Source organism: Sphaeramia orbicularis, chromosome 8, assembly GCF_902148855.1.
Source record: "Sphaeramia orbicularis chromosome 8, fSphaOr1.1, whole genome shotgun sequence".
NCBI lineage: Eukaryota > Metazoa > Chordata > Actinopteri > Kurtiformes > Apogonidae > Sphaeramia > Sphaeramia orbicularis.
Window position 1 is genome coordinate 31,328,580 of NC_043964.1, and position 15,770 is coordinate 31,344,349.

A 15,770-nucleotide genomic window follows, 5' to 3' on the forward strand; every position below is an offset into this window, starting at 1 on the left:
CCAGGCACTCATAGAAATACTCTGAAATTCAAAATTTCAACCTTAGTGTGTTATTGGAGAACATAACAAGACTTTATTACTGTTGTAAGTTTTTACTTTTTTTTTTATGTAGAAAATCAAGGTCAGTGAAGTTACCATATTTGGTTCTTTACCTATAAGAGACAAAAAAAAAAAAAATCCAAGAGGTATATACAAAAAAAAAATACAAGAACTACACATGTAAGGGTGAAAAGAACTTTACTTTTAGAACATTAGACCATCATAAGTGCTGATCCAGACCCCTGTCCACACCTACATTCTCCCTTTGAACATCATTCCTTACATTAGTACCATTACTTCATGGTACCTAACAAAGCAGGTACATTCACTGTTCATGCAGAGGTGGACCTTACAGACCCTGTAGACCACATTGGACCTGAGATTGTTGACCCACTGTCCTCACTGGAACTGTTGCTGTCACTGTCTAGTAATGTATGTGGAAATGACCAAAAATAGTCACTTGCCCAATAAAAGGTTAAAGTTTTTTTTTTTGTGTCTGTGTACCAAAAAAATCCTAATTACCTTTAAGTATATTATAATTCAAGTGGTGTGAGAAGAAACAAGACTTGTGCATCTACTCCTTCCCTGTGTTCTCAGGCTGCAGAAAATCAACCCCATGATGCAGGTTTCGTTTAATGGGAGGTAGGGAGTTAAATATACACTCAGCTGTAATGAGTGACAGCTGATCCCATTCAATCACATACAACCTGGATTTGATTCTAGTGCTTTAATCCATGTCTCAACATCAAAGCATGAAACATCATCATGACATTGTATTTCGGCTAAAATTTGCTTAGAGGTCTTATTTATGTCTTTGTGCATAAGAAATCAATGTAAGTGAATCCCCAAAGGAACTCTGTGTTGGTAAATGCAAGTTATGCAAATTTACAGGATTTCAGTTCTGTTGCAACATGTTGATGGTCATATGAACTATGTTTTTAGGTCAAAAATGTCCAATTTCATCACAATTAATGCTATATTTACATGTCACAAATGGCCAAGTTATATTTTAACTGAATTTACCTGAAAAACAAATATTCTATTCTTTTAGATTCCCCAAATTTTCTTACAAGATTCTATACTACATATCACATGTTTTATTTTTACAGGTTGCAATATGGAGTATGGTGCTGATCCATCCTGCTTATGTTACGCCAATACATACATGAAGAATGTCACGTCACTTTTTAAATCAACAGTTTTCTAAAAATAAGCATTTTTATAAAGAAAGAACAATTCTTTATTGTTATTTACTCTTTAGTATGATGATAAACTATACAATAAATAATTCTGATACTAGTTTTTGCACAGGGATCATTTGTGGAAACGGTGACATGGCTGCCGAGCATCAGTATGATGGGATCTGTAACAACCATGTCACATCCGTCCACTGCCACATTTTGTGTTTTTGTTAAACTGTTATTGTTTTAGATCCACAATACTAACATTTATGAATAAGAGGATAATTAGCAGTCGTAAGTATATAAGTTTATTGCTAATAAAGTACTGGTACTGACCAGATCATCATGGGTAATGTCACATCCGTCTACTGTCACGTCCGTCCACCAGCAAAAGTTTTCACATACACGTGCTATTCAAAATCCAATATTTCTGAAAATATAGCTTCCACTGTCAAATAATATCAGTAGTCTGTGCACAAATGTATTAACATTATTTCAACACAGTTCTATGCATTTCTTACAAGTTTTTTTTTTTTGTCAAAAATGGCCACTCATTTGACCTCCTAAGTAAATTTTAGCCAATTTATATTCTTTAAATGGACTGAGAGGAAAGAGCTGCAGAGGGAAGGGGAACATTTTCCAATTGTGGTATCTTTTTTTATCCCCTTATTTCAGCTCCTGCAGCTTTAACTATGATAGATTAAAATGTCTCTTCTGATTTTATTTGGTTTTACTGATTCCAACCATTCAGAGCAGTCAGTATAAGTCATACTCACTTATACCACCTCTAAATATATCAGCTGGTAAAATATTCCACCTCCAACAATTGAAAACCTGGAGATGCTCCTTTGTCTCATGTAAGACAAAAAAACAAAAACAAAAAAAAACTTCAATAAACTATACTGCAACTGTGTATTGGTTTTGTTTTTCTTATAAACACAGTGTCCACTTAAAATAATTCAATGTTGATAATCAACTTCATTTCCAAGTGTAGATGGTTCACATGCAACATATTTCATTCATCATCCACAAAATGGTCTGTAAACATGAGTTACAGTATCATCTGGTTGTTATTAACAGCAGTATTGAATATTTTATGGTTGGGTTTGAGCACTGACAGCTGTAGGTTAGAGTTAGGGGTAGAAAGCAGCACCTGGTTTGATACTGAAAAAAGGGTTTGTTTGTTTTTTACACTGTGTGATATTTAATGCAGACCATCATCTATTTAACTGTTTTTAGAGACAAAGCAAAAGGTAACAGAGTTTAGTTTTGTCTCGATTTGTTTCCACTATCAGCTGTTCTTCCTTAGGCATGGTCAACCTGGGGGATCTGTCAGGTCTGTCAGGTAGGCCACGCCCCCTCACCTCCCATTGGTCCTTGGAGGAGGACGGTTCTAGTTGTGGCAAACATGAATAGTTAGTAGTTAAATAGTATCTGAAAGAAGACATAATCAAACCAGACCATGATGGTTTCATAACCTTTAACCAGAGCTCTTTTATTGCTTAAAGCTTTACTGTACCATCTGGCATTTTTAAACTTTTCGTTTGGAATCTTAAAATGCTCCTAATAAGCGTGTGGCAAACTTAAATATAAAAGATCCACCACTTTTTGAAACTCAAAAATGTTTAATTCTCCTATATTTCTGCTAAATGTCTGACCAATCATTTTATTCATACCGAATAAAATGATTGGCTGAGCTTCCTGTCTGTCATCCATTGCTGTGTCCCGCCTCAGTTTCCTACCGCTGTCACTGCTTGTGAGTCATGCACCTCTGTGGCAGAGTGGTCTTTGAAAGATATCAAGGAATAGTGAAGAACTTTCAATGACCGAACAAGGCAAGCTGCCACTTCCACCCTCAGATGCTCAAACAGAGAATAAGATGGACAAACAGACTGGAGCAGAAAAAAAATGCACAAAAGAGAATTCTTGATGCGGCAAGAGGCAGGACGCGTATATACATCGGGTTAAATCAAAGCTAAAACAGCTTCATGTAGAGCTGAAAAGCGGTGAGATGGTCACGGAATTACTGCTGGACAGGTACTTTAAGTTTGACTAATCGTAAAACGCAACATTACATGTGATAACGCAGCATCCATATGCTATCAGTTACTACTTGTTATCGGTGTTAGCGTTAGCATCAGCACTTGCAGCATCCTCAGTGTTTATTGTGAAGTTGTCATGTGAAGTAGTCATTAAGCCTGTTCTCCAGGACTGAGTTTGACTGTGCTGGTCGTACACTAACCAGAGCTAGTTCAGCATGTTGCTAGAGGACTTATCTGGCTAACAGATAAGTGTCAGAGGTCAGGCGGGGGGAAGCAGGAGGGACTTTCATGATGTTCATGTTCATATTTTTAGTGCTGTAACATACCAGATTGGTAAGTATAGCTTTAAACCAAAAAACCTATAGTAGCCATGTATAACAGATAACTCATACATTCACATTACTGCACCTTAGTCACTTTCACATGGAAGCTCATTTCCGCCACGGACAAAAAAAAAAAATCCCCATGGTAAGTCATAATTATGAGATAAAAAGTCCTAATTATGAGATAAAAAGTCAAAATTATGAGATAAGAAAGTCATAATTATGAGATAAATAGACATAATTATGAGATAAAAAATCATAATTATGAGATAAAAAGCTGAAATTATGAGATACAAACTGCGCATTTGCTGCAGTCCGGATGTCGATCCCCTACATCAGGGGTATTCAGATCTGGTCCTCGAGGGCCGGTATCCTTCAAGTTTTAGATAGTTCCCTCTTCCAGCACACCTGGAAGTTATTACATCATTATCAGGCTTGATGAGCTGATCATTAATCGAACCAGATGTGCTATAAGAGGGAAATATCTAAAACATGCAGGATACAGGCTCTCGAGGACCGGATTTGAATACCCCTGCCCTGTGTTGTTAGTGCATTACCTTAGACCACACAAACCAATCTCAGCATGATTTCAGTGTTGTTTAATCAATAATGCATTGAATAACAGGGACAGATTAAAGCGTTTGTTTTGACTGAAGAGCCATGTTTTACTCTAAAAACCTTGTTGATCAAACTAGAGCACTAAAACGAAGACTGAAACAATGCAAATGTGACTAGTTTCCTTTTATTTAGGTGAACTCCAGCGCAGTATCACAGTTCTACCCTTGTTGAATTCATGCGCGCTTTGACAGCAAGGGGAAACAATTCTGAGCTGGAACACCTGTACCACTGCTGCACATGTGCAGTTTGTATCTCATAATTTCGACTTTTTATCTAGGGATGGGAATCAATAAGAATTTAACAATTCCGATTCCATTATTGATTTTGCTTATCGATCCGATTCCTTATCGATTCTCTTGTCGATTCTCATTGGGTGTGGAAAAAAAAGAGTACAAATGGGTGTGCTTGCATTAACTGTCTTTTATATTTCCATCTCTGCACAGAAAATATAACATATACAATATGTACAAATAATAATAACAGATGATGCCGGGCTGGTGAGGGCAGGGGGGGTGAGGGCGTACAGTCAAAGTGAAACTAAATACACTTTACTAATTCCTCTATTGCCGCATTTCCACTACATGTAACCGGTTCGACTCGGCCCGTCTCCCGTTGTTGTGCACCTCGTTTCCTTTCCCCTACCGTCGGAAACTTGTATTTGAGGGGGTACGACGTTTGTTGCCCGCACCAGAACCGGAACCGGAACTGGGCCCGGATGACGGCCTGGTGTTCACTCTGCCGCTAGAATCACAAGCGTCGCTAAGTATCGTATCAAATACGTGACATTCCTGTAAATGAATCACATGCTGTGGACAAATGTTTGAGCATATTGGAGGGATTCCACCCTTTTGAAGAAATTGAAACTTTGATGGTGTTCCAGTGGACCTGGTGTCGTCTTTTTTAGACTGTTTCTGCCTCAACGCCATGTTGGCTACATTCTGACCAAAACAATGCAGCGTACGTGTGACGTCATCGCGCATGCGCAATGAAGGCAGAATTGATAAGCAGAATCGTTAAGCAGGCAGGCAAACGATTCCAAGGAATTGAGCTACTGGGATCCGGTTCTCAAAAAGAACCAGTTCTCGATTCCCATCCCTATTTTTATCCAATAATTATGACTTTTTATCTCATAATTTTGACTTTTTATCTCATAATTATGACTTACCATGGGGATTTTTTTTTTCCAGTGATGGAAACGGGCTTCCATACTTTCACACCTGAATGTATACAGTGTATATTTACTTCCATTTCCTGCAGTTTTGTACACATACAAATCTTGTACTTTTTTTCTCTGCTTTGTTTGTGTATTCTATTTATATTATTTATTGCTTTTCTCTTTTCACACTTTTTTTTCTTTTTTGCTAGAGTTTCTTCAAGAGTATTTTTGTATGCAACTGAGCTATTATGGCCAAGTAATTTCCCTTGTGGATCAATTAAGTTGGTCTAAGTCTAAAGCTAAGTCTAAGCATCATCTGTGTTCTGTGGTGGAAAAGCCCTGGGTTTTGTCCACTCTACCTCCTATCCACTGAGGAAAGGCAGAAAGTATAGGACACTTCAATGACAAATTCAATTACTGCCATTTTAAATAACTTTATTCATATCCAAGGTACAGTTCAAGAGCATGTAGAGCAGGTCAGTAGTAAGTGCACCAATCTAAATACAAATTCTAATGGACATTTGCCACAATATTCATTCATTTTCCATCTGCCCATTCATTCTCTGAGCTGCTTAATCCTTGAGAGGGTTGCAGGGACACTGGAACCCTATTCCAGTTGTCAATGGGTGAAGGCGGCGTACACCCCGGATTTGTCACCAGTTCATCACAGCATTGACATATACAAACAACCATTCACACTTACTTTCACACCTATGGACGATTTAGATTTACCAAGGACCTTCTTGTGGTGCTGCACCAAACAGACCTTGCACCGTGTCATGATAATAAATAATAAATACTACAGTGAAATTGCTGTAACAGGGTGAAGTACAGTATACATGTAGAAACAGTTCAATAATGTGTCTACATATATCAATTTAGATAATATATATAATAATAATTGCAATAACATCTTATTTAAAAAAAAAAAAAAAAAAAAACTGTACAAAAAAAAAAAAAAAATCACTCAACTTAATTTACCAAAATAGTTTCTTAGATCATTTCTTTATTGACTAACCAATTAATCAACATTTCATTTCAGGCCTATTTCCAAATCTGCTCTTCCATGTTTATTTTCTTATCTTGAACTCCATGAACTCATCAGTAGCTGCATCCTGTTTGTGTTATGAGCACTTCATGAGGTTGATGCTGTGAATAAATATTTTGTCTGCTCAGTTCAGGGATGTTGCCCCAGCAGGCGAGCTCGAATATTGAAAACAGTAGTCAATCGTTTAATATGAGGCATGTGAACTTGCAATGATTAGTGCAAATAACCTTTCCACATTCTGGTGATAGAGCGATCGAATGACACTGCACTCCTCTATTTTCTGCCCCCACACATACTATTAGAATTTCAATTACACATATAAAGGAAATGTTTCATAATGATTTCCTGTCTTCTCAAATTTACTACTTTACACACACAGTGCTATGTATTCATGAATGCAGAAGCACATTGACATGCTACACCACGCAGTAGCAATGTTCGGTGCAGTTATGTTTTATCAAACTGTTGAGCAGTGATGATTATGCACTTAGTAATTTTCTTCAGTCCATGTAACAGCCCTCTGCAGACATCTCCCACACACTCTTCCTCTTACTAACCTGACGCTCTTGCTGAATTCACAAAACACCTCTTCATTACTGGAACCGAAGCTGACGTACAAATACAGTAAGACAAAAACAACGGCGAGTATTCAGACTGATGTAGACTTGGATGGATCGACACGTCAGACGCACAGATCATCCTTTAGTTGGAGTGCAGCACGGCGGCACCCTCTGCTCATTTATAAAAATTAGGTCACAGTCTACTGGATCTGGTTCGTACAACGTTTGAGCTTATCTTTGATGCTGCATATTCAGTTTCAACATTGAACGGCTAATACATCAACTCAGCACAGTCTTTTCTTTGTCCCTCCATGTGATGGCTGACCATGTACTTTTTGATTCTCAGGAAAATTGTGTGATGCAGTTTCATAATCAGAGCCTGCAGGTTACAGTAATTAATGACAATTCCTCACAGTGACACTGAAACTCCACACATCTGTTTCTTTTCATTGGTTTACGCATTCAGTCTACATAAACTGTTTATACATCTGTTTAATACTGTGTTAAATATGTTTGTTTTAACCCAGTTAATGCAAGTGACCTTACAGGCGATGTGCTTACTGAGAAAAATGGATTATAAAAAAATCTCACTAATGGCGCGATGGTGTAAAGTTAACTAGATTCATATCATTATGATTATTACGGATTACATTATTAACCCTAAAAAATCTTGAATTATTTTGGTGGTGAATTAGCCATGAATACAATTATTCGTAAGTGATTTACCAGCATTATTTTCTGCACTTTGCATTTGTCAGTGGAAGTCAGGTATTTTTCTATTTAATTAAGTGACTGTATAGATGTTCATAAAAGTGTAGATGTTCATAAAAGCAAAGAAAACTGAAGAAAAAGTGACTTTTCCCAACTAAATATATTATTAACTGAACATAAAATCAAGAATCCCTAACCAGTCATTTCAAACAGTGTTTTTATGTTCACACTCGGCCTGATCACAATCAAGGGTAACAGAAAGGGTACACATATAGATAAGAAAACAATAATGCTCTATCAAAAATCAGACAGGCCATTTTATTTGTCTGATATTTCTCTTTTAAAGTCCAAAATATTTTTGTATCATGGTGTCTACTAAAATTTCACAGGCTTGTCCCTGTCAAATCAGAAATTATTGGGTGTATGGACACTCCAGCCTAATAGCCTCCATATTTAATGCCTACAAAGATATACAAATGTTTCAGCACTCAGGATAATCATGCATTGTTTATTGCATAGATGTTGTGTCCAAAGCATGCGTGCTGAAAAATTCCATATATTGACAGAAACAATAAAATTAGACCCACATGTTTTGATATGGTGTACGGACACTACTTGGTGTACAGACTCTACAAGACTGGAATGGAAATCTGGCTTACCACATGGTCACATCTCTGTTAGATCTTTAACTAAGTCTTCCTGGTACAGGAGGAAATAAACATTTGTGAATAAGTTATAACAATATATCTATAAGGCATATACGCGATATTATTGATGGAAGTATATTGGTGTACGGACGCTACATGAATTTGGGTGAACAACGCACCATTGAAAACATGCGGTTCGACGTAAACATCCGTTTGACACAGTTACCAAATTTTCTGCAGCCAGGGAGCATACCAAAATCTGTCTAGTTGTGCATATTTAGTCATAATAATACTTAAATAACAGGTTCCAATTCTTTTATTACAATTAAAGGGCTGTAAAAGAAGGGTTTTCGGAACAAAATGGTTGATTGTCTTAATACTGAAAATAAGAATTGATAATCAAACAGCTGTTCAACAAAATGATCAATAAATGAAAAACAATGTGATGTGTGTATTTTGTATAAAAAAAAAAAAAAAGACACAGGAGTTGAGTAGTAATTATTTATTGTGTTACCAAACATTATGTACAATAATTTTGCTCTTATAACAATAAAACTGTGCACCTTTTCACACTCATTGGGTCGCCATTTTATCAGTTTTTATCCGATTTTCTTCAGATTTGGAGGACTGCAAGATCTAGTTATAAGATGGCCAAAGAAACATTTTGGGAATGGTTTTGGGGGTATCTTTTTGCAATACTAATTAATAACTGATGCAAATGTACTTGTACACCTTGATTGTGATCAGGCCAACTGCAAAAATCTAAATCTTACTAAGTTCTAATTTCTAGTCAAAATATCTCATCACACTTAAAATAAGACATAATCACCTACAGAGTAACTTGTAAGTGAGATATAAGAACTTATTTTTAGGCAATAAATCTTGAAAATCTTATTTCAAGAAATCTTACCAAGATAATTTTCACTTGTTCCATTGGCAGATTTTTTTTTTTGTTTGAATTAAGCAAAAAAAAAAAAAAATCTTGAATTAAGCAAAAAAAAAAAAAAAAAAAAAATCTGCCAATGGAACAAGTGAAAATTATCTTGGTAAGATTTCTTGACATAAGATTTTCAAGATCTATTGTCCAAAATAATTTCACTGAAAAGTTACTCTTTAGGTGATTATGTTTTATTTGAAGTGTGATGACATATTTTGATTAGAAATGAGAAAAATACACTTAGTAAGATTGAGATTTTTGCAGTGGCACCTCTGAAAGCCCAAATGTGTCATAACACATTCATAAGAAATTGCATTTTACCTAAATTATTTTGATGTAATAAATAGGATTATTGGTTCAGAAATAACTAAACGTTTCAGATAAGAAGATGTTTTTGGTCATAAGTGACTGTTCAGGTCTTTGACCAAACTTGAACCAGACAGAAAATCTTTGAGATTTGCTGAGGAAAGCGTTATTACTCCAACATCATCAATACAAGCTCTTGGCAAGAAATGAATGCAACTCTGGGTTGACATTATAAATATATATGGATAACATTTAACATTTATGAATTGAGACACTGCCCAAGTACTGTGTAGCATAAATTATATCGGAATGAATGAATCCTACTATCAAAGCTAACAGTGGTCCAACAAAATTATCATATGGCTATGCTGTGCGTTTGACCTGATGCCAGTTCACGCTGTTGAGGAAATGTTCCCTGAACATACAAATGAGTTGTTTATTAAATCAGGATTGTTTAAGTTTAAAGAGTTAGCTGAATTAAGGACACTGCTGATTGTGTTTAGAGCGGGAAACAGACTTTTGCCCGCAACTTTGCAGAGATTATTTGTTTTAGTAACACAGGATGAAGAACATAGAAGAAGGTTTAATTTTAAACAGCAAAGGGTTAGGACTAATGTAAAGCAAATGTGTATTTCAGTTGTGGGTGTCAGAATGTGGAATTCTTTGGCAATGGAAGAGAAAAGCTGTACAAATATTTTTCAGTTTAAGAGGTTGTATAAGGAAAGAATAGAGAAGCTTTATAAAAGCATGTAATGAAATAATTTAATTTATGGATTATGGATTTGTTGTATTTGCATTGACTTTCATGTAAACTGTTTACTGTAATAGCTGAAACGGCAACCTATCTGATGTAAGCAGATGTTTCAAGAAAGGGGCAGGTATTATAAGTTTTCTTCATCCTGCTCCTTTCCAGTCATTTAGATTGGAATGAATAAATAAATGAATGAATGAATAAATGAAAAATGAAGGTTTCAAGATTTTATGTCGAGCCACAGAAAAGAGCAGTAGAGCCATGATGCATCAGGGAATGGTAAATACAACTGTCAGTCAAGTATTTAACTCTTTGACTCTATTTAATGCCTAAAACCTCCAGTCAGGGGTAAGTTTTTTACAGCCCAAAAACAGAACAGGGCAGAATTTATTTTTCCTCTGTGACCACTGACAGGTATTCATGAAATAATTTATCAAAAAAAGCCTCAAATATGAAGCCTACTCAGCTGCTCTTTGATAGAAGCACAAAAATCAAGTAAAAGTGATCAAATCAGGAGGTAAACCAAATCAGACAGACATAATACACCACTTCTGTCACATAAAGCTGTGCAGAGAATAGAAATAAACTACCTCAAAGCGATAATGTGCCAAAGCCCCCAGTGGAATCCAGTGGGTTCAGCTCCAAAGGGCCTTGTTTCTCTATTGTTTTGACAGTGGAAGAGTATATATGTTATGAAATTCATGATATATTTTTTTTTGTAAGTTCGAGTCTTGGAGAGAAACCAGGGTTTGGTTCTCGAGCTAAGAAGCTTCCCCCGTTCAAGGTTATTTTGGGATGACAGAGGGAAAAAAATGACATTTTCTTGTTTTTTGTGTACTTTTTGTACTTCTGGCCCCAACAACAACTTCAGGACATACTGAGCTGTGTGTTTGTTGGACTCACTTGCTCTGCCTCTCTGTTATTATTAAACTTTTAAATGGCTGCGGAATTATTCAGGCACTTAAAAAGTATAATATAGAGAATCATCAGCATAGCTATTATAGCGTTTCCCATATTAATTCTCTACCATTAATAAAAATGAAGCAACACCAGCTTGTGTCTTCATCTGCTGTGGTTTTTATGGCCATCTTCTGTGAGACTCGTGGACACAGATGTCTTTGTTCTACAAAGAGGAAGATGTTTTGGTGCCTTTAGAAGGTGGTTTGATAGCCTCCCCTTGAGCACAATACAAAAACACATTTATTTTTTATGGTTTTTGCCAGTGCTGACTTACAGGTTCCTTACACTGCTGCGAGCCTTCCTCCAGACAGCATTTGAATCTGACACTGAGAGAAAGCGAGGTTGGATGGCAGGGGAGCTGGACGAGGTGATGGATGGATGTGTGTGATGTGTGGAGCTCATGTATTTCCCCTGAACCGCTCTGACAGCTGGAGTTAGCTGTCAGCCTGCAGCACTACGGCGAGGAGGAGATGAAACTCTACCAAATCTTGATAAAAAATCACGTCACAGAACTTTTCTTTTGTTTCTAAAGTGGTGAAAAAAAATTATCCTTTTACTTGTGACTCATACGGCAAACCATAGACATATCCACTGAGTGAAATACAACTTTATAAAACCGCAGTGCCGCTCTGGTTTAGTATCTTAGTGTTTTGTTCAATTTTGAGTTTAGAAAAACTCCCACATATGATCCGATGGGCTTATACTCTGTGCAATACAACAGCAATAAAACTTCCTGATTCACGGCAGACCACTGCTGAGCAATTGCATCGACAATATAAGGAGGTGTAAGAATGAATGAACGCAGCTTAAAGGCTCAAGACATCATTGTTTTGATTGAGAAAACTAAATCTTTTTTATAGAATAATCAGAGTCAATACTGCACTCGAGGGAAATAAAGGGGGAGTTAGCTTTAAGAGTTATTGTTTGCACCCTGTGTGGATAAAGGATTATGGGCCAGAGGGATGGCGCCCCTGAGGTGAGTCTGGAGGTGGGATGTTGAGCGGAAAGAGAGGGGAAGCAAACTAGGTCAGAGAACAAAGGGATGGGAGGCGTTGAGGTATTATAAAAGTTGCAAATGTAGCTCATCTGCCGCAAGTGGTGTAAGATACCGGCGATCCAGCATCCCTTGCAATTTTCCAAATCAGTTTTATTAATCAAACTCTATTTGGAACATAATCACTTGATTGTGAGGCTGTGGCGAGCGCTCATGTACAGCTCTGTCACATTATATTTTCTACCATCTAAATCATAGTTCACTGTTATACATGAACAGCAGTTGCATTGTATATCAGAATGTGTCCTATTTTTCTGTCTTGTGCCTCAAGCCTGATATTCCTGCTCTTACAATATCTAGATTGGAGATAACTAGAGGCTCTCATTTGTAGCTGCAGCCTACTCATGATGCATTAATCTCACTTGCTCTTGTTACACTGTGTTTTGTTTCCAATCTTTTCATAATGGGAAAAGGAAGAGCACAAGGAGAAGGGAACGACACGAGGAAAGAGAGGGAGATGTATAACTACAACAAAAAAAAAAAAAAAAAAAGAGGACCAGTTATAAAAAGTTCAGGTACAATCAGTTTTAGAGTTTGTTCAGCACAGCTTAGGTTTCTGAATAATTTACCGAGTGCTTAAATAGCTCCTTGCTTCAGGTAGTGCGAGCCTGGGTGGCGCAGAAGGCGAGGTTTGCTGATCGGGCTCAGACAGAAACAGGCTCAGGGAACGCGAGCTGGGAGTTGAAGCCAGGCTAATTGGTTGAATGAGCTCAAATGAGATTAATCTACTCTTTTTTTTTTTTTTCTTCTTGCTGCTTCGCGTCTCTGTCATCTACTTTTGCCATCGTCTGTCCTTCTTGCTTATTTAACATTTCTTTCTCATTATTATTCTCACTTCTTTTTTTGCCATCTTTGTTACTCCCCCCTTACTTCATTTTTACATTTCCATCATTATGCTTGTGTTCTTCACAGCTAATTGTAAGTGTTTTTTTTATTCAAATCCAAATTGTGAAACTCTGTGAATCTCAAGCTACAGCTGATATTCTTCAACTACAGCTACAAAGACAACTTACATTGAACCTACTTCTACCTTTGGGCTTTTCCTGTTACAACTGCGCTGCTTAGAAGAACAGTGAGATTTAAAGAAAGGCGTTACTGCTTTAATGGCAAATGTATTTGAAGAATAGTATAGAAAGAAAGCCTTGGAGGCTACCAACTATTATTTACACAGAAAGAGGAAGTTCTGAATAATTTAAGAAACTATTCGTTGTGGTGTTTCTTTAAAGTGCTCTCTGATTTCATGTTAAACAGATCTGGCACTGTAACAGTTATTTCACAGCCTTAACCAAACTGAACAAATACCAAACATTCTTTATTTGGATAGTGAGGGAATAAAGAAAAAAGGCCATGGCTTTATTACTTATGCTGACTGCTGACAAAGAGTATGGGATGAAAAAATAATGCTTAAAACATCAAAAAGATAAAACAACAACAAATGTCTTGCTCTACGAAGTAATTGTAGTTGGTATGGAGTGAAAATATATCAATCGACCAACTGAAACTGTAAAATTGCATAACTTATTTAAATATTTCAGTGTAGATCATCTTCAGCCACAATGTCAACATTATATAATACAAATGGAAAAAAACTGCTATTTAATAAACACTACTTTTCAGCTTTAATTTTTGCACAAAATGTTCTTAGTCCAGCTGCAGGCAAATTTCCTTCAGCAAAAGTCACAGTGTTTTTCTGTACTCACTGAATATTCAGTTTCCACACAGATTTCCCTTTTGACTAAACCAAAAAAAAAAAAAAGACAAAACTTTTAAACAACCTAAAATACTCCTAATATACCTTTACCGTGAGACTTCATTCATCTTTTCTGAGTACAAAAAACTAACGCTCTACTTGCAGTTATAAGCAGATTTTATGCAAAATTACCATTTTTTAACATTTGGGCCTCTTATCTACACATAAATGGTGTTCTAAGTCACGAAAGATTAGATTTTTCTTGTTGTTTTGTCAAATGAAAAAGCACTTTCAGGCCTAAAACATCCAATTCAGGTCATATAGATGTAAATCCTATTCACATGGGGTGCTGTTGTTTATTTTAATCTCATGCAAATCTGCCATGTCTACAATTTGTAAAGTAAAAAATATACGCTATTTCAGTAAACGCAGATATCCTGTGATAATATTAGTCCAGTGTGAATCCTTATCATCTCTGATTTGGAATAATGCAAACAGTTTTGTATTACAATGTTTATTTAGCCCATTTCCTGTTTCAAGTATTATAGAGGCTGGTTATTATGAATGAATGCTTTAAGAATGATTATTTTTCTATCTCTCGGCAGTTATCTGTAAGCGATGATGTTTGACATATAGAAAGGGGGAATAATATCAGTAAATTTGAGTGAAAAACATACTTCACTACGCCTGTGCAAAGTAAAATTCAGCTTACAAATCCAGTTATATTTACACAGCACCAATCATAATATATGATTATCTCAAGGCACTTCACAAAGACAGATCAAGGTCTTAAAAAGGAAGGAAAAACCTCCAACAGAGCTGTGGTCTTGGTAGGTGGCCATCTGTCTTGACCTGCTGGGGCTGATGGACAGAGGAGAAAGAAAAGAACAAACGCTGAGCAGGATGGAGTCCAGAACCAGAGAGACATAAAGGAAGGAACAGGAAAAGAGAGGATACAGGGGCCAGAGGAGGAGGAGGAGGTGCTGGATGCATCACTGTCCCTCAGTAGCCTTGGACTATGAAGCTAAAACTAACTGATGGTTCAGGATCAACAGAGTCAACCTTAAGTACATTTTGTCCAAACACCTTGTCTCACATCTAGTCTTAAGGAGAGTCTGGAGGGTGTCTGCCTCCACATGAGAGCAGCTTACTAACTAAAGGTCTAGAGGTAAATATGCTACATGAAACACAGATGTGGGGGATTAATTTCCAAATCACCAGTGGACCAGAGTATACTAGTAGCATACAAATAAGGCTTAAGTTAGTGTATGATTTGCAGGAGATCAGAGCCAACCTGGACACATATGGGAATGTCATGGCAAAAACTTCCAAATCCATTGGAAAAAGTACCAGCATGTGTCCACATGTAATGTGTGAAAACTGTATGATGTCTTATATTTGTGCTTTGCATTATCCTCTGTTCTTCACTGCAAATTTCAAAGTAAAGGGTTCTGTGGTGGCGCACCAGTTAGGAGCAGCAGCCCGATGTCCCTAATCATCGATCTCAATTTCGTTTGATGTACTCTGCGCTGTCAAATGACAATAAAGGCTATTCTGATTCTGATTCTGAAAACGATATATTCCAAAAATTGCACTGTAAAAATGCAAACCTTTAAAGGAGTCACATGTAAGACTGTGGCCAAAACCAGTACTACAGTCACATTCAAAATACTGTAGAGCACAGGTGTCAAACATGCGGCCCGGGGGCCAAAACCAGCCCGCCAAAGGTTCCAATCCGGCCTGTGGG